General features: G+C 40.5%; 1 protein-coding gene across 1 annotated transcript in view; it reads right to left on the bottom strand.

Moving 5' to 3' along the window:
• LOC122553728 (formin) overlaps positions 1-18933 on the bottom strand; it is a 341853-nt gene that overhangs the window by 281341 nt on the left and 41579 nt on the right. The gene's annotated exons all lie outside the window — the stretch shown is intronic.

The raw sequence follows: 18933 nt of genomic DNA, 5'->3' as shown, positions 1-18933 counted from the left end.
AATGCAGAAGAGTTGGTCAGATGGATAGAGCAATGGCAGATGGCATTTAACCCTGATAAGTGTGAGGTGATGCACCTTTGGAAGAAACAACAAGATCAAGGAGTTTTTTAATGAATGGCAGGAGGCTGGGGACCTCAGAGGAACAGAGGGATCTCTATAAGGAGATAAGGAGAGACTAGATAGGCTAGGATTGAGATGTACAAGATTATGAAGGGTATGGACAGGGTGAATAGAGGTTCCCCTTTGTTGAGGGGGTCAATCGCAAGGTGGCATAATTCTAGGGTAAGGGGCTAGAGATTCAGAGCGGATTTGAGAAAAAACTTTTTCACTCAGTGCATGGTGGGAATGGGGAATGCACTGCCTGGGAAGTTCATAGAAGTCAGAAACTTTACAATCTTTTAAAAAATATTTGAATGGGAACTTCAAATATCATAACATTCAAGGATATTGGACATTACAGGAAATTGGGATTAGCACGTCTTTAGTTATGTCAGAGCAAAGTCGATGGGCTGGAGGTTTTTTCAGCATTGTATGACTCTGAGTTTCTGCATAACACCCAGCCTCCTGACTGGAGTTCAAAGTATCTGTGTTTATGTGGCTGGTCTAGTTACATTTCTGGTCAATAATGGCCTGGAACCCAGTGATAGTAATGCCATTGAACATCAAGGTTAGGTGATTAGATTCTTTTGTTTGAGAAACTCATTGACAGGCAGTTGCGTACGATAAATGCTATTTTCCTTTTATTAATACAAGTTGGAATGTTTTTTGGATTTGTTGTATACAGAAATGAAATATTTCATGAGGTGATGAATAGTGAATGGAATGCAATCATCAGTAAACAGCTCCACCTGTGATCTTATGCTATAGGTGAGGTCATTGATAAAGCAACTGAAAATATCTGGGCCAAGGAGGCCAAGAATTGGATAGCTCTCAAGGATAGTGGAATCAAGGGTTATGGAGATAAGGCAGGAACAGGATACTGATTGAGGATGATCAGCCATGATCATAATGAATGGTGGTGCAGGCTCAAAGGGCAGAATGGTCTATTGTCCTGATCAACTCTAGCGACAATGGTCTCCGCCTCCAACAACCACAAGCAACTGAAATATAAACATAAAACTGCAGAAGCTGAAAATCTGAAATCAAAACAAGTGGTGCAAGAATAACTCAGCATTTCAGGCAACATCAAACTGGTCCTTCCTCAGAACTGTTTCAGAATATTTCCCACTTTCATCGGAATCCGTATTACTTTACTTTTCGTGTCCCTCTAAAGATTCCCTCTGCCCACCCCATCCCAGATTAAGTATCTTTCTTTAATTTCTCCCCACAGGGCCTTGTTGAGTTGAACTTAGTCTGTCAGAGCCACCACTTGCTGTCTTGACCCCAGTTCCACCAAACTGCTATCGCCCAACTTCTCTTCCTGGCTCCTATATTAGCCAACAACATTAATGTTCCTCACCCCTTATGTGCAGTTTTCCTCTCTTCAAATCAACTCCTCTTCCAAAAACCAACTCTGACCCCTCCCTCATTGCAATTTGTCATGCATCTCAAAGTCCTTTTCCACTCCAAAGTCTTTAAACATACAAGCGCCTTCGAAATACCATATCCATATTGCCCACACCTCCAATTTTGAATCCTTCCTAACAATGCCTTTCTCATCACTATGTGTAAAAGGCAAATGCAGAAATAATATCCTACGTGATAGACAGCCTTCCCTCCTCATAATTCTCAACCTGTCTACAGCCTTTGACATTCTTAACCATATCAGCATCCTCCCTCTCTGTCTGCATTGTTCTTTCTTGTGTCCACTCAGGATCTATTGTTGGCTTGTTCCTATTTTTCAACCACATGCTATGCCTCAAAAATATCATTTGCAAACAGAGCATCAGATCTTATGTGCATGTTGCCAATACAGCTTCATCTCAGTCCCATAAACCATAGCTCCTGCATGTTTTCTATGCTATGACACCATGTTCCCAATATCTAGCTCTAATGAGCAGGAATTTCCTCCAACTACTGCCCTGAATCCCCACATTAAACTGCCAGAGCTAGTACCAAGTCCCACTCCCTGACAGATGTAGAAACAGATGATGTCATAATTGACATAAAAGAACGTACCAAACAAATATCTGCGCAATCACTGGAAATACTTATTTTCACCTCCATAGCATCAATCACCTTCTCATGTGGTCCTGACACCTTAATCTGTGATTTTGTTGCCTCTAGACTTGTTTAGCCAGTGCACTCCTAATTTAATGCGGTTTCTCTCTCCACAGATGCTGCCAATCCTGCTCAGTTTCTCCAGCATTCAGTGTTTGTTAAGGATTTAGGGAAAACTGGCAACGACCAAAATGTCAAAACTCATGTCCTCTCTCGTACAGCTTGAGGTCATTCAAATACCCCAGTTTTAATTTACATCCAGTGCCATTCGACAGTTTTCCTTATACCATCTAGCCTGTAGTGGCTCATGTTTATGTAAAGTCTCAATTTTAACATGCTCATTCTTGTTTCCAGCTGTCTCCATGAACTCACCCATTATCCCCTCTACGATCTCCTCCAGTCTGAAACGTTTCAAGATGACTGCACTCATCCAATTCTGGCCTCCTGAGTACCCTCATTTTTAATCACACCATTGCTAGCACTTGTCCTTGCAATTGCTAATTCCTAAGCCTTGGAAATTCCTCCCTACATCTTTCTTCCCTTGTTAAGACCCAAACTAATATTTTTGTACCTGATTTTGTGCCAAATTTTGTTTGGTACAGCTCCTCGAAAGCGCCCTGGGACATATTCTACAACACATTTAATAATAACATGTTTTTGTTGCTTTTCAGGTACCCTCAAAAACACAGGATGTTCAGAAACCATATATATATATATATAAAGGCATTGACCTGCAGTGTTTGATAAAATATCTAACAATAGACTATTAATGATCACACTCAAGACTGCTACATATCATCAAACAACTGTTGTCGATGTACAAAGTTAAAAGTCACACGACACCAGGTTATAGTCCAACAGGTTTAATTGGAAGCACATTAGCTTTCGAAGCGACGCTCCTTCATCAGGTGGTTGTGCACAACCACCTGATGAAAGAGCCACACTCTGAAAGCTAGTGCTTCCAATTAAACCTGTTGGACTATAACCTGGTGTCGTGTGACTTTTAACTTTGTACACCCCAGTCCCAACACCGGCATCTCCAAATCATGACTGTTGTCGATGTAAAACTTGATGCTGCAATCGTTGATTCCCTGCTTGGCCACAGAATAATATTGGTAACAATTTTCAAAATAAAAAATAACTTATTTTACAAAAATGTTCAGCTACACGGATGGTTTCTGGAAACTGAACAATGACCAAAAAATAAGCTTAATGTAATTTGGCAGGTACTGATGCATCAAAATCTATTACATTGTTTTTGGCTAGCAATACATTTGACATTTGTATGCCTGGAACATCTCAGACAATACAGCATGCTAAATCGATTAATGATTGAATTATGTTTTGCCAGATAAGCCCACTGCAACAGAAATGTTTCAAACAGAATTTCTAAATCATATTCCAACTTTGATTGACAACTAATTTGTTCTTCTCAAAGGTTAACTTCTTTTAAAGTATGGTTAAATACATGTGTAAATATATGATATGAGCGAAGGAATTGCTGGAAATACACAGTGCTATAAATCTTCAACACAATATTGAACTGCAACCAAAATTACAAGTTCAAGTTCCAGCCATAGTTGAATCATATTTAACTCGTCTTGTCTGAGTTTTGACATTTTGGTCTTTGCCAGTTTTCCCTAAATACTTAACAAACACCGAATGCTGGAGAAACTCAACAGACTGGCTGCATCTGTGGAGAGAGAAACAGTGTTAATGTTTTGACTCTGGTATGGTTCTTCTTCAGAACTGAAAGGTCTTGGACAATGTCAAAAGCATTTAAAAAAACAGAGGCAGAGGCCCACTGCAAAAGGCAAAGAGGTTGTTAATGGTGGAGAAAGAGAAAAAGGGAAGTTAAATGGGTGAAAGGAAGGGACTTGATCCTCTTTTTAACTAAAGGTTATTGCAGTAGAAACAGTCTTCACCTCCTCTTCCCCGAATGCATATCGTTCATCAATGCCAGTTGAAATCGAGCTGTTAAGTTATTGAAAAATGAATCAAACTCCACATTATGATGACAATATGCTCCACTCACAGGCAAATTTCAACTGCTTATTCTTGCTTCAGCCACTGTTGTCCTGGCAGGTTAATATATCAAACCAAGTAACTTGCACCAAGAAACTGTCAAAAGTGAGGCAATCCAGAAAGTAAGTCATGCATTCATTAAACAAAACCAGAAGATCATCTTCTGCATCTGCTCTTGATTCTTGCACTTTTGCCAGTAAGAGGCAATTGCGTCAACAATGTTTCCTACATAAAAGGAAGGAGCAAGCCATGTGGCAAGGCATCCAGTTGGAACAGTCATAAGAGCCAAAGTTGTTTTGAACACAGTTAATCTACACATGTAAGACAACATGATACATTAAGCATAAAGCAATTGTTAAGTAAAAGTAAATGCATCACAGCAAGTCAGGTCAGATACTGACTTCAAAATTTGCATGTCAGATCATGTGTCATTAGTTTCGTAGTGTAGTATTTGATTATTTCCTGAATATTCTGAAATCTTTAGAGAAATCTTTCACAATAATGAAAAAGATAATACAGGACCTAGCACTAGGAGGAGTGAAGATCTTAGGAAGAAGAAAATTTACATACCAATAGGACAAGAGGAATTGAACACATCAGGATAACTGAATAACACAATAGGGTTAGGGTTAGGGTTAGGGTTAGTCCTTGCTGGTTTTTAATAGGTCCATTCAATCAACCTGTTCAGAGATGTTACTAGACACATCTGGGGCAGGCAAGACTTTAACACAAATTTCAGGCCCAGAGGCAGGGACACTACCACAAGAGTCACAAAATTTATTTGTAATCAATCTGTTCAGATAATGTTATGACACATCTCAGGGATAGGGGGAACTTCTAGTCCAGACGTAGGATTACCTACTGCTGCACCGTAAGAGCACTGGCTATTCTTAGGCAACCTGTTTGGACATGTTATGATTCACCTCTTCATCATAAAGTGTTTCAAAGCAGTCAGAAAATGATTAACCACCACACTAGCTGTGGACAGCTCAGTAACTCGGAGGTAGGATATTTGCAGGTTCAGTTACGACTGAAAGTTAACTTGTAGCTTCCAATTCTCTGGTGTCAGCCTGATGTAAGCATTTAGATCAAGAGAGAAACAAATAAGGCATGCTCTTTCCCTCCAAAATCAAATTAGCCAATAGCAACGCAGAGTGAAAGACAATCCCAGCTGCACTTAACAAGGGCCAGCAATGGATGAAAATGATAAACCCCATTAGGATTCTCAAGGAAATATGTCCCTTCTCATCTCTGCATTGTGTTACTTTAGTCCTAATTTTATCTTTCCCTGTTTCTCTTATAACCACAATACACTTCACTAGTTTTTTTCTGTTTGCACTCACAAATCTGGCCTCTCACTTTTTGTCACGTTTGCTGTTTTTACTCAGCATTCACCCCATACTAAACCACCTGATAATTTCAAAACCACTTCAACAGGACACACACAGTCTACTACTGCTATCCTTCTGATAGAAACTGGCACACAACTCAAAAAAAAACAGGAGCTCCCTCTACACTACGAAGGTTTGGGTCAGATTGTAAGTAAACGGAAGCAGCCTCCTCAGGTGAGTCAAGAGACAACTGTTTTGGGGATAGTCCTCGTCGTCAAACATCTTCTGCCTGACCGGCTGTGCTTTTCCAGCGCCACACTTTTCAACTCTGATCTCCTGCATCTGCAGTGCTCACTTTCTCCACATCCTCAAGCAGATAGCCAACCATGAGCTCAGCCTCTGCACAAAGTTGGGTGGTGGGAATAACACCATGGCAGCTCCAACAAAAACAGGCACAGAGCTCAATAATGTAAAATGATGCATACCAGTTGTTCATTAACGAAATGGAAGCCTTGACATTTCAAGGGAATAGTAGATGCACTCATTAAAGGACCCAAGTTTGAGGGATAATACCTGCCTCAGAATTGAGTCCTCCTGCTTCTGGTGTTCCATGGAGAACAGGATTAAAGTAACTGCTTCACTGAACATAACATATTGCAAGATCAAATTGCAGACTGAGCAATATTATCGATATAGCCGCTGGCACACTAAAAAGTAGTAGAGGAATAGTAGTTGAAGACTGTAATTGCCTTGGCTACAACGAGCAACAGTTGGCTGCAATCAAGAGGTGACACACCTCTGGTCATTCCTGGAGAAGTGCAGCCTCCTTAGAAAACTGCAGGTATTTTATCCTGACCTGAAGTTCCCTATTGCTCCTCCCACAGCTCCAAATCTACTTCTTACTTTCTTCTGTTGTTTTCCTCCTTCTTCCACATCATCTAAATATACACGAATACCAGCAAAAGCATCAAAGTGTCTTTTCAGCAGCTCTTTTTAGAAACTACACAACAGCAAGAGTGAAATCTATGCAATACATTACACGGGTCCTCCATCGAGTCATAGAGATGTACAGCATGGAAACGGAACCCTTCATCCAACTCGTCCATGCCAACCAGATATCCTAAATTAATCTAGTTCCACTTGCCAGCACTTGGCCCATATCCCTCTAAACCCTTCTTATTCATACACCCATTCATTTGCCTTTTAAATTTTGCAATTGTACCAGCCTCCACTACTTCCTCTCGCAGCTCATTCCATGTACTCACCACCTTCTGTGTGAAAAAGGTCCTTAGGTGCTTTTTAAAATCTTTCTCCTCTCACCTTAAATCTACGCCCTCTGGTTTTGGACTCAACTACTCTGGGCAGAATACCTTGACTATTCACCCTATCTATACCACTCATAATTTTATACATTTCTATAAGGTTACCCCTTAGCCTCCAACACTCTGGGGAAAAGAGCCCCAGCCTATTAAGCCTCTCCCTATCACTCAAACCCTCCAATGCTAGCAACATTCTTGTAAATCTTTTCTGCACCCTCTCATGTTTCACAACATCCTTTCAGTAGCTGGGAGACTAATTTGAATGCAGTATGCCAGAAATGGCCTGACCAATGTCCTGTACAGTTGCAACATGACCTCCCAACTCCTATCCTCAATGTTCTGACCAAAAAAGGTAAGCATACCAAACACCTTCTTCACCATCCTGTGTAGCTGGGACTCCACTTGCATGGAAAACCGAACGAAACATGACGCACTGCACACTGACTGTCCTCAAATCAGACTACTAGACTTTGCATCAATTTGCTCAGGCCTTACAATCAATGCTAAAATGTACGGATGCAGATCTAATAGTTCTATCTTTGTAAAACTGAAGTTAAGCTACACATTGTTAATAATCATGGAGAATCAGGAAGTCCAGAAGTAGAGGGCATAGGTTTAGGGTGAGAGGGGAAAGATGTAAAAGAGACCTAAGAGGCAACTTTTTCACACAGACGGTGGTACGGGTATGGAATGAGCTGCCAGAGGAAGTGGTGGAGGCTGGTACAATTGCAACATTTAAGAGGGATTTGGATGGGTATATGAATAGGAAGGGTTTGGAGGGATATGGGCCGGGTGCTGGCAGGTGGGACTAGATTGGGTTGGGATATCTGGTCGGTATGGATGGGTTGGACCAAAGGGTCTGTTTCCATGCTGTACATCTCTATGACTCTAAATCCATCACGGGGAGTCGATTTTAGAATTTGTGATTATTGATAGAATTCTGTTATTCAAATCTACCATTTATCTACACTGAGGTGTTACCTATGGAAAATTAGAGTGCACACTATTTATAATAAAGAACTAAACAAAAGTAAACAGACAGAACGAGAGAAGAAACACGAATAAGGAAATTCAGAAGTAAAAACAAAGAAGAATGATACAATAATGAGGGGAATGGAAGGAGAAAAGGAAAAAAAAAGGGAAGGAAGGGAATTACAAAAAACAATTAGTAACATCATGCCACAAAGTAATAGAAAGGAAATTTATGTCTATGAATTACATATGGTGACTGCTACTGGTTGTGTAACATTCATTAAGGAAGAATAATGAAAGATGAAGGAAGATAATTTGTCAATTATTTATGATGCACTTTTATACCTCACTTTGTGAACAAGTACATTTCAATGGTGCATCCATAATTAAAACATTCTAGTATTTCAAGTTGAACAAAGTCTGCATTATTGCTTTAGAAGTTCACTGGACAACTGATCTGTTGATCATAAATAAGATTTTGAATTGACCAAGCGTCTGATTAGAATTGTTGGGCTGTGGCTAAGTATAAATTTTCATGAGTTTCATGGAGTGTTTCTCTCCGAGTCAAAAAGTGTGGTGCTGGAAAAGCACAGTCGGTCCGGCAGCATCTGTGGAGCAGGAGAGTCGACGTTTCAGGCATAATTTCTTCATCTGATGAAGATCTTAAGCTCGAAATATTGACTCTCCTGCTCCATGGATGCTGCCTGACCAGGTGTGCTTTTCCAGAGTCCTCACTTTCTCCTAGTTTCTCTCGGTGAGGCCTAGCGTGTTTTCTCACATTACTTTGACAGACTCACCTCATCGCTTGTATACTACGCCCGTATGGCACCTTGCTTGTTATATTCTCCTAAGCATCACAGGCAGAAGCACTGGCCAGTGCCAGGATATCCCAGGATTCCTGGTACTGGCACCATCTTTAAAGGCCAGCCATGCACACGGTCAAGCACTAACATTCAGGAGCTGCCCCACATGGTTCCTGTTCAGACATGTTGGATGGAAGGAAAGTGGTACCCTGCTTTGCCAACGGGCATATGAAGGCCCTGCAGGATGGAGGGGCATGTGTGGTGTTTGACCATGAGGTGAGAGCTGAAATGTTAGTGAGTGTTGGAGGACCAGAGAATCAAGTGTCAAGCTGGACTCACCCAGACACGGTGCTGACTGTCATGTCATGATTTGTCACCGTCCAGTTTCATGCAGTTGGGTGGGATAGTGAGAAACTATATATCAATGAGATGAGATGACAACAGTGAGAATGTTAATACATGCTAATGCATGCAAGTAGGCCACTTGCAGCTCACTATGAGAATCTTTCATCACTTCATTGGAAAATTGGACGTTTTGCTCTCGGGAACCTTCTTATTGCCAACCTCATGTGCTTCTCTCAACTCTCTTGACAACTTGTTTAGTATCCGAGAAGATTCTGCCCATTGTTACTGTTTTTCGTACTAGTCCTAAATTCCAGATGATTTTGTATTAGTCGACACTCCAATTGGAATCAGAGTGTTGAACATCTATCAGTCAGCTCCTAGCATTTATGTTATCACATTTGATTTTCAGAGATTGGTGGCAGGTCTGTACGTTCAACTTCTGAGTGTACAGGTCTGCTGCCAGTCTACAGAAATCAAAAATTAGCATAAGAGCTGGCAGGTGGCATCCAGATGTGGAAAGTCCAAAATTCACATTAAGAGCAATTTAAAAAATGTTTAAAACCTGAAGTTGGACAAGAGTATTTGTGATATAATCCTTTCAAAGTGTGTTTATCCTCTATGTAACGTTAAAAATATTTCACATGAGAGAAATATTATGATTTATGGCACTGCATTTCTCCTCAACTTTACCTTTCTCTGAAATTAAGACCAGGTGATTCTTACAAACTAGAAAGAACTTTACTGGTGCGTCGGTCTGGCTGAATGTACAATGATGCTCACTCAATATTGATTTTTGCCAACTTGTGCTCCTTCTCTAGGATAACATCTGGACTTGTTTAATTAGAATCGGTGCCCAATGTACTCACAAGAAACATTAACAGATCAGAAAATCAGTTCCAGGCTGCAAATGGAACACAACTTCCACACTAATTTCTTGAACTTATATAACACCACTAATGTAGTGGGACATCTCAAAGTGCTTTACAGAAGCATTAACCAAATGCTGACACTAAATCACATGAGGAGATATCAGGGCTGGTAACCAATTGCTCAGTCATAGAGATTTCATGAAGGGTCTCAAAGGTCGATCCAGAGGTTGAGGGAAGGAATTTCAAAACTTAGGGCTTAGTCAGCTGTAGATAACAGCTGTAGTGGTGGCCTTAGAATTGGGGATGTACCAGAGGCTAGAATTGAATGAACTCAAGTCTCCAGGAATCAGCAGTGAGTAAAGATAGGAAAGGCAACATGGAAAGATTTGATGAGTAGGAGGATTTTAAAACTGTAGCATTGCAAAATTTCCATCTGCTGAATTGCCACAGCACTTTTTGTTGATGTAAAGCTCAAATAAGTTTCCTTTCAGGCAATATAGATGCTGTTTTTATCTAATTTTACATCATCTTAAACAACACTTGAAGGCCAAATACATTGAACAGCAAGGACATGAAGAAAGTCTCACAAGAAACGAAGCAAAAAGCAAACTGCATTCATAAATTTAACATAGACTGAAGTAAAGTATTAAATGTAAGGCAAAGTAGGAACATTTTTTGATTTTGTAAAATAATTGATGGTTACATTCCACATTTCAAAGAAGAAATGTAAGTGTCCTCTGCTTTTTTTTCCTCATTCAATTTTAAACCATCAAGTTTAGCCAGACAACATTTAAACTACTTTGTCTCCAATATATATTACGTCCTTATGGGAAGAAAATAGGCCATCCTTACTAGACTAGTCTAAATGGTGTTGTGTATTTTATATGCCTTGAAACAATGCAGAGATGAGACACCAGCTTTACAAGACTTCTATTCAATGCTTTAAAATATCTATTCCAAACTTAGTTTTTGGCTTCCAGCTTTTTCTAGCATCCAGCTAAAAGTTTGTTTACTTTTCGTAGAGCCCACACCAGGCCAAACTAATCATACCCAGTTAACACAGATAATTAACAGACACACATAATCAAACTGTCTGAAAACTAGAAATGTAACTGCAAACTCTCAGCCTCTGGTTGAATCTTAAATGTTCTCTGGAATAGCCTAGGGAAGCCAAGTGTATTACATCGCCATTGAAAAGATCAAAAAGAATGAAACCGCAAGGACAGCGTACCATTGAACCACGCACCGCAAACAATAAAAGCACAAGCTCTCCTGATGCACCCTGCAAACATTCTCCTTACTTGGAGATTTCTGTCAAAATTTAGACAGCTGTCTCGCATACAAGTTGAGCAAGAACCTGACACAGTCATACTTATGGAGTGATGACACCATTATTGTACAGCCAGAGTGATTCCTGGGAGTCCCAAAAGCTTCACCTGAGATTCCAGTATCTTTTATATCCGATCAAACATAGGCATGGAAACATTCTGTTAAGTTTGAACTAGTCTGGCAGGGTGGTGAAACCCTAAACAGTAGTGTGACAAGATAGAATGTTGAGGCTGGTACAGAAGTTAAAAAAAGCAACCTAAATAGACAGGGCAGGCAAGAGCATGGCAGTGAATGAGGGAAGACTGATGGAATTAAACTATATTTATTGCAACGCAGGAGCACAGACAAGTAAGACAGATGAGCTCAGGGACATGGGACTGGGATATCACAGCTATTACAGAAACATGACTGAGGGAGGGACAGGACTGGCAGCTAAATGTTCCAGGTTTTGGATATTATTAAGGATAGAAGGGAGGCAAGAGAGGATGAGGAGTGATATTTTTCATCATGGCAGTACTTGGAGATGACATTCCTGTGAAACTACATAGGTGGAACTGAGAAATAAGAAGAAGATGATCAATTGGATAGGATTGTACTGTCAGCCCCCCCGGTAGTCAGCTGGAAATGGAGGAGCAAATATGAAGAGAGAACGCAGATAGCTGTAAGAACAATAGGGTTGTAATGGTAGGGGATTTTAACTTTCCAAACATAGACTGGGACTGCAATAGCATTGAGGGCTTGGATGGAGAGGAATTTATTAAGTGTATTAAGAAAACTTTGTCAATCAAGATGGCCCTACTAAAGAAGGGGCAAAACTTGATCTCCTCTTGGGAAATAAGGCAGGGCAAGTGACTGAGGAGCAAATGAGGCAGCACTTTGAGACCTGTGACTATAACACTATTAGTTTTAAAATAGTTATGGAAAAGAATAGACCTGGTCCACATGTTAAAGTTCTAAATTGGAGCAAGGCCAATTTTGATGGTATTGGATAGGAACTTTCAAAAGTTGACGGGGGAGGCTGTTGGCAGGGAAAGGGATGTCTGACAAGTAGATGGCTTTCAAAAGCGAGATCAGGAGAGTTAAGAAACAGCATGTTCCTGTTAATGTGAAGGATAGTAGGAGTAGGGAACACTGGATGACAGGAAATATTGAGGCTCTGGTCAAGAGAAAGGAGGTAGATGTCAGGTATTGACTCTGTGACAATAAAGGAATTATAATATATTCCCAAGTCAGGATCGAGTGTGGCCTGGAGGTCAACTTGCAGGTGATGGAGTTCCCATGCATCTGTTACCCTTGTCCTTGACAGCAATAGACACCACATGTTTGGAAGGTGCTGTGAAGAAGATGTGATGAGTTGTTGCACTGCATGGTATGTACTGCTGCCATGGTCTGGCTAAGGGTTTGCCATGGACCAGAAACATTACTGGATTGGCCTTATAATTACTGTTATTACAACAAATGAGAAGATAGGAACATGAGGCAAGAAACCCACCTCCTACATCCTCTATGTTTGTTCACCATCTGCAAGGCACAAGTGATCAAATATTTACCCTTGCCTGGATGAGCTCCAACAGTACGCAGAAAGCTTGATGCACGACAAACCATGATAAAGCAGCCTGCTTGATCGACCCTGAATCCACATCCACCTGATTAAACATTCACTTTCTCCACCACTGACACACAAGGGTAGCTGTAAATCCCATCTACAAGACACACGTCTTCCAAACTTGCAGACTCTACCATCCAGAAGGACAAGGACAGCAGATGCGCAGTAACACCACCATCTACAATTCCCCTCCATGTCATACACTATCCTGTCTTCGGTAACTTCATCACTATTCCTTCACCATCACTGGCTCAATATCCAGCAAATCCCTTCTAAAAACACTGTGGATTTACCTGCACCACATTTTTGAGAGAAGTTAATACTCAGGCACATAACTGTCATTTAGAGTTACAGGTAAGAACAGAATACTTGTTTCCTAAAGGAAATGAGTTAATGAGATAGATTTTTAGAAGACTTCATGATAGGCTTAATAGTTACCATTACTCAAGAGATGTGGGAATAGTGTTGGGAAATGGCATTGAGGTATGAGGTCAGTCTTGATCTAGTGGAGCAAGTTAAAAATGATTTCTCCCATTCCGACTTCTGACGTTAGGTTAGGAGCAGAAGCCCAATGGTATCCTTTCAGATTGAGAGTAGAAAGACTACACTCAAAAATCTGCTGTTGTGTGTGTCAGTCCATCTCCTCACTCTGCTGTATCAAGCCGTTCATCGCCTCATTCTAAACACTCAGATATTGTTCAACCATATCCATTCTCTCCTTCTCTGTACAGAATGGCCTCACATTCTCATCTATCAATCAATCTCCACTTCTACTCACCCTCGTCCTTATGCAATTTTCATGCCTCCCCTTCCCATCTGACCTCACCACCAGTTTACCTTTGACAAAAGCACTGAATCCAACACATGACACTCACTCACAGCTCGGTGCAGAAGAGAATATAGGAAGAAGTGTGCTTTGCTCATCTGGAAGAATTGCTGCAGAGCATGATAGACTTTACCCATCCTGTGCATCTTGAGGCGTCCGTCAGTTGGAACAGCTTCTTGCGAAGGTCATTCAGCAGACTGCTGGTCTTGGAATGACTGATGCATCTTCACTCCTCCATTTCTCTGCACCTTCCTTTCACTGAAGCAACAACTACAATAACCCTGACTGTTCCCAGGTCCATGGTCACGCTGACAATGAAACTGTCTGTGGAGTATTAGATCCAGGCTAATATTTTGGGTTCAAACCCCACCACAGCAGATGGTGCAATTGAATTTAAATATTACTGAATTAGATTTTTTTAAAATCTGGAATTGAAAACTAATATCAATAATGCTGACTGTAACCCACCTGGTTCACAAATATTAAGAAATCTGCTTTCCTTACTTAGTCTGACCGACATGCAACTCTAGATCAACCGTAACATTGTTGAATTTTAACTGCTTTTTGGGGAGATGGTGAAACAGAGGTAATTTCACTGGACTAGTAATCCTACATTCTAATAATCTGGGGACCTGGTTTTGAATCTCATCAGTAAAAGAAATTACCTGATGTAAAAACACAGCCTAATGGTGACTGTGTATCCACTGCAGTTTGTTGTAATAAAACAAAACCATCTGGTCCCCTAATGTCCTTTAAGCAAAGAGATCTGCTGACCTTATCTGGTCTGGCCAACATTCGATTCAACATCCACAACAATGTGGTTGACTCCTGACTGCCCACAAGGGTTGTGGTGCAAGCCAGAGATGCCCACTTCCTATGAATAAATGTTTTCGAAATGGTCTGGCAAACAACTCTGCCTTTATTAAAGGCTGGGCAACAAATCCAGCAACAGCCAAGTCTGTGAAAGAATTTTTAAACAACACCACTAGTGCTACGAGCAGGTTTGAGGGATGACTGTCAAGAGACAAGACTATGACAACTTCAAACCAGGCAGAATCTCAAGCTCAATTGCACCAATTGCTGTCATGACATTTGAAGCCAGAGCTTTCGCCTGAACCTCTGCATTACCCATTCAGTGAAATTACCCACTCAGTGACATTACTCATATGCTATCATCTCCCCCATCTCAAGGAACTTGAGCTGCTGTTGGGGAAAAATGCATCATCATAGCTGTACTGGAAGCTTGTATGCATCTGCATAAATGTCACTTTGCAGTACAGGCCAGCTGATGGATTTCCCCATTTAATGTCCAATGTAAGGCATTACTCAGACCACACCCGGAATACTGTGAACTGTTCTGGACTTTATGCCACAGGCAGGACAGACTGGTATTGGAAGCAAGTCAGAGATGGTTCAGTAGGTTCATCCGAGGTATGAGGAGAGGTTGTATATGTTGGGCTTGTACTTACTGATGTTTAAAATAATGATTGGTGACCTAATGAAGCACAAGATTCTTAGGATTCTTGACAGGGTTGCTTCATCTTACAGATTATCTAGAACTAGAACTACTCAGACCCTCCTACTCTAAGCCAGCCATAATGCTATCTGTTCTGTGTAAACTAGCTAGCAGATAAAGAAAGCAGCCTTCAGAGCTTTTTAATGTGAGGCATGTTGCATGTGTTCATTCAACTGCTTTAATGCTTTCTCACCTAGCTTTTAATGAGGAAGTTCAGGAAATCCATGGATATGCCATTCAACTTCCAGAGGAGAATAAACCCAAAGTATTTGGTCATGGAATGTGGGCAGCACTGACGAGGTCAATGGTTATTGCTAAACTTCTTATGCTCTAAGAAGTGGGCTGCCTTCTTGAACTGCTGCAGTGCATGTCATGTAGGAACATCCGAAGTATAGCTGTGGAGGTAGTTCCAAGATTCTGAACCAACAATGGTCATAGTTCCAAGTTAAAATGTTATGTGGCTTGGAAGGAACTTGAAGGTAATGCTGTTCCCATCCTGCTAGGTGGTAGAGGTCATATGTAAGATGTACAGTGTCACATTCCTAAATTGTGCCATGTAGATGGTGGACAGACTTTGAAGACTGGGGAGTTCAATTACATGCCAGGGTATCCCCAGCCATCTACCTTCCCAGGGAGTTTTGCATAAACTTCCTAATACATTCCAAATAAATTGCAAAATGGGTTGAATTGGAGCAGGTCTTCCAATAACCATATATGTTACCACTGTGACTAGGGAAAGTGACTCTCTCTTACTTCAAGCACTTGAAGTCAGCTAGCTAGCAAGCCAAACAAAAAGAAAAAAAAGCAATAAAAGGGATTGCTGTCAGCCCAAAAGTTGAAATTCAGTAATAGTTGAAAAGAATCAGAGTAACAGAATCTCAATCAACTGGGCAAAACTAAGAATCTTGAGACTGACTTTTCAACTAGAGCATTAATGATACTGGTAACTTCCACTGCAAAAACCACAATCTTCCAGTGTCTGGTCTTCACAAACAATTCAGAGATTGATTTCTACTTTGTTAAAAAAAAACTCTTACTATTTTAGACTCACCTCTTATTGCCAATCTTTGTGGATGTGTGTTGAAGGGGGATTGGAAACCCATTTAGTAATTTTTTTTTAAAAAATCAATGTTTGTTAGCTCTAAAAAGCCTGCTTAAATTAGTTCCTTTGGAAACAAGTTCATTTGAGTGCAGACAAAAGCTATCCAAAAGGGAAGGAATATGTTTTTAAATTAAACCTTTTTTGACCAATCTAAAGGCCTGGTGAATATAGAAGGGGAACCAGTTCACCCCTCCTCATCTCGGAGCTTATTGATTTGGGGTATTCCATCTGAAACAATTTAGGGTAATGTCCACAGTCTGGGCACAGTACAGAGACAACAGAGAAAACCACTAGCAAGTGGGGTGGCACGGTGGCAAGTGGTTAGCACTGCTGACTCACAGTGCTAGGACTTGGGTTCAATTCCAGCCTTAGCCAACTGTCTATGTTGAGTTTGCATATTGTCTCAGTGTCTGCATGGGTTTCTTCCAGGTGCTCCGGTTTCCTCCTACAATTCAAACATGTGCAGGTTAGGTAAATTGGCCATAAAAAATTGCCCATAGTGTTCAGGGATGTGTAGGTTAGGTGCATTAGTCGGGGTAAATGTAGAGTATTAGGGTAGAGCAAAGGGCCTGGTGGGTTACTCTTCAGAGGGTCTGTGAGGACTCGATGGGCTGAAGGGCCTGTTTCCGCACTGTAGGGTTTCTATGGTTCAAGTACAACCTTTGGTTAAATGTACAAGATAAGTGACAGAGGTTAAGACCCATAGACTGGAAATGAGGTCAAGATGTGGAAGGCTAGGAAAAAAAAAGTGCAAGATCTGAAGTGAGCATAGTCCTACCATAAAGGTCACAGACTGGTGAAAGAAACCCCAATCTCGTAGCATGTAAGGACCGTATATTTTTATTTCTGTGGTTTCAAAAATTGTGGATTGAAATAGGAAAGAACAATTTTAAATCTCAGTGTTTGAAAGAGTGGGTGTTTGAACAAGCAGTAATAGAAGATTGAGTTGCAGACTATATTGATTTGAGGAATGTACAGATGCCATCTGACTTGCAATCTAAGAAGTTTATTGATCTATGGACTAGTTATCATTATTAATGACAGAGTTCTTCTGCCTGCCAACATTTGTGAGATTAGTTCCCAGGTAATTGAATAGTTTGGAGCAAGTTCAGTTCTGCCGCAGCTCAGGGGCAGTCCTCCTGTTTTCCGCAGTCAAAGCTAACTTTAAACCGGAACATAATAGTCTATCTTTCCTGCAAAAGTTGATACAAGTACAACTTCTAACCTCTAAGCCAGAGACATTTTAAAAATCTACCTTGTGCTTCTTACTAACCAGTGGAAGCATCTGGAGAAAAATGACTGAAGCAATGTGCTGGCCAGCAGAAGACTCATTACGATCATTTCACCATCTGTACCTCGGAACAAAAACTAATGAACTCTCTTTTCGTTTTCCAACCTTTGCCCATAATCTATTTTACCCTGTATGTATGTGAGGTAATGTGTATATAAGGAGACTAGAGAGATTAGTTTATAGGGCGATTGGAGTTTTAATTAGTAGCGTTTAATGTTAACAAGTTATTTTTGTTTAATTGTAGCTACAGTCTAATTACAGAATAGTGATTTGCATTCAGTACAGAAACCTGGTCTGTTTTTGTTAATCAACCTGATCTGAAAGTCAGATAAATTGGGATCTTTGTGTGTTTTGAAAAATCTTTAACTTTTGTAACAGTTCCAGGATTTGTGGGGCTCAATTTCCAGTGTGCTATCCAGTGAGACATAACTTTCAGATGAAGTTGGCAGAATGAGTAGAAGTCAAACATTGACAAGAATAAGGATCATAAAACAAGTCAGGGATATAACAGGAAGCATAAATTCTTATGATCAATAACTTATAGTGGCTACCAACAAATTAGAAGATAAGGTGAGAGAAGATACTAAACAAAATGTATTTGGTATTTACACGATGTAGCAAATCGGGGATAGCCAGTCTTACACAGGTGAGGGTTAATTCCCTACAGTAGGAAAAGTGAGCATGAATATTTATTTTATCTCTTATAGCCATATATTTCTGAGAAACTAAATCTATTGACAAAAGGGCTGCATTTTTACAAGGGGATAAAGTCAAATGGAAGTCTTTTTAAAACCATCAAAAGAAGCTGATGAATTAGAAGGGAAACTGTATAAATTAAATAAGCGTGTTTATAGTTACATATTGCATCAACAGTGTAGTATTTCTCAGTTAAGTCCATCTCATTGAAAGTGGGGTATATTCAACTAAAAATAGATCTAGCAAGATTTTATTGGTATCACAAGGATAAACAGTGCTAATTTTTTTAATGGGTATGTTGTACAGGAGTTGAAACTTTATTGCTGGAACAGCACAGCAGGTCAGGCAGCATCCAGGGAACAGGAGATTCGACGTTTCGGGCACAGGCCCTTCTTCAGGAATGAGCAGAGAGTGTTCAGCAGGAGAAGATAAAAGGTAGGGAGGAGGGACTTGGAGGAGGGGCGTTGGAAATGTGATAGGTACCTGGGGTGTGCAGTGAGAGAGGGACTCAACAGGAATCAACAGCACACGATAAACAACGTAAAATAGGAGTTTAACATCGCTAGTGAAACTTCAGGGATCATTAAATACACAAGAATAGAAATGAAGCAGAATAATTTGGTAGTGATCTTCATCCAGTCTTATTTAGAACAAGTCAATTGTATCCAGTGGATAGGGCCTGGTCCTCATATGTACAGGATCACCCATTCAAGATTGAAATAAATGAGTTGAGAAGTCTAATA

This window comes from Chiloscyllium plagiosum, unplaced genomic scaffold (genome assembly GCF_037043375.1).
Source record: "Chiloscyllium plagiosum isolate Xiang-an unplaced genomic scaffold, Cpla_swu_hap1 HiC_scaffold_8, whole genome shotgun sequence".
NCBI lineage: Eukaryota > Metazoa > Chordata > Chondrichthyes > Orectolobiformes > Hemiscylliidae > Chiloscyllium > Chiloscyllium plagiosum.
This window is presented reverse-complemented; position numbering and strand designations above follow the sequence as displayed.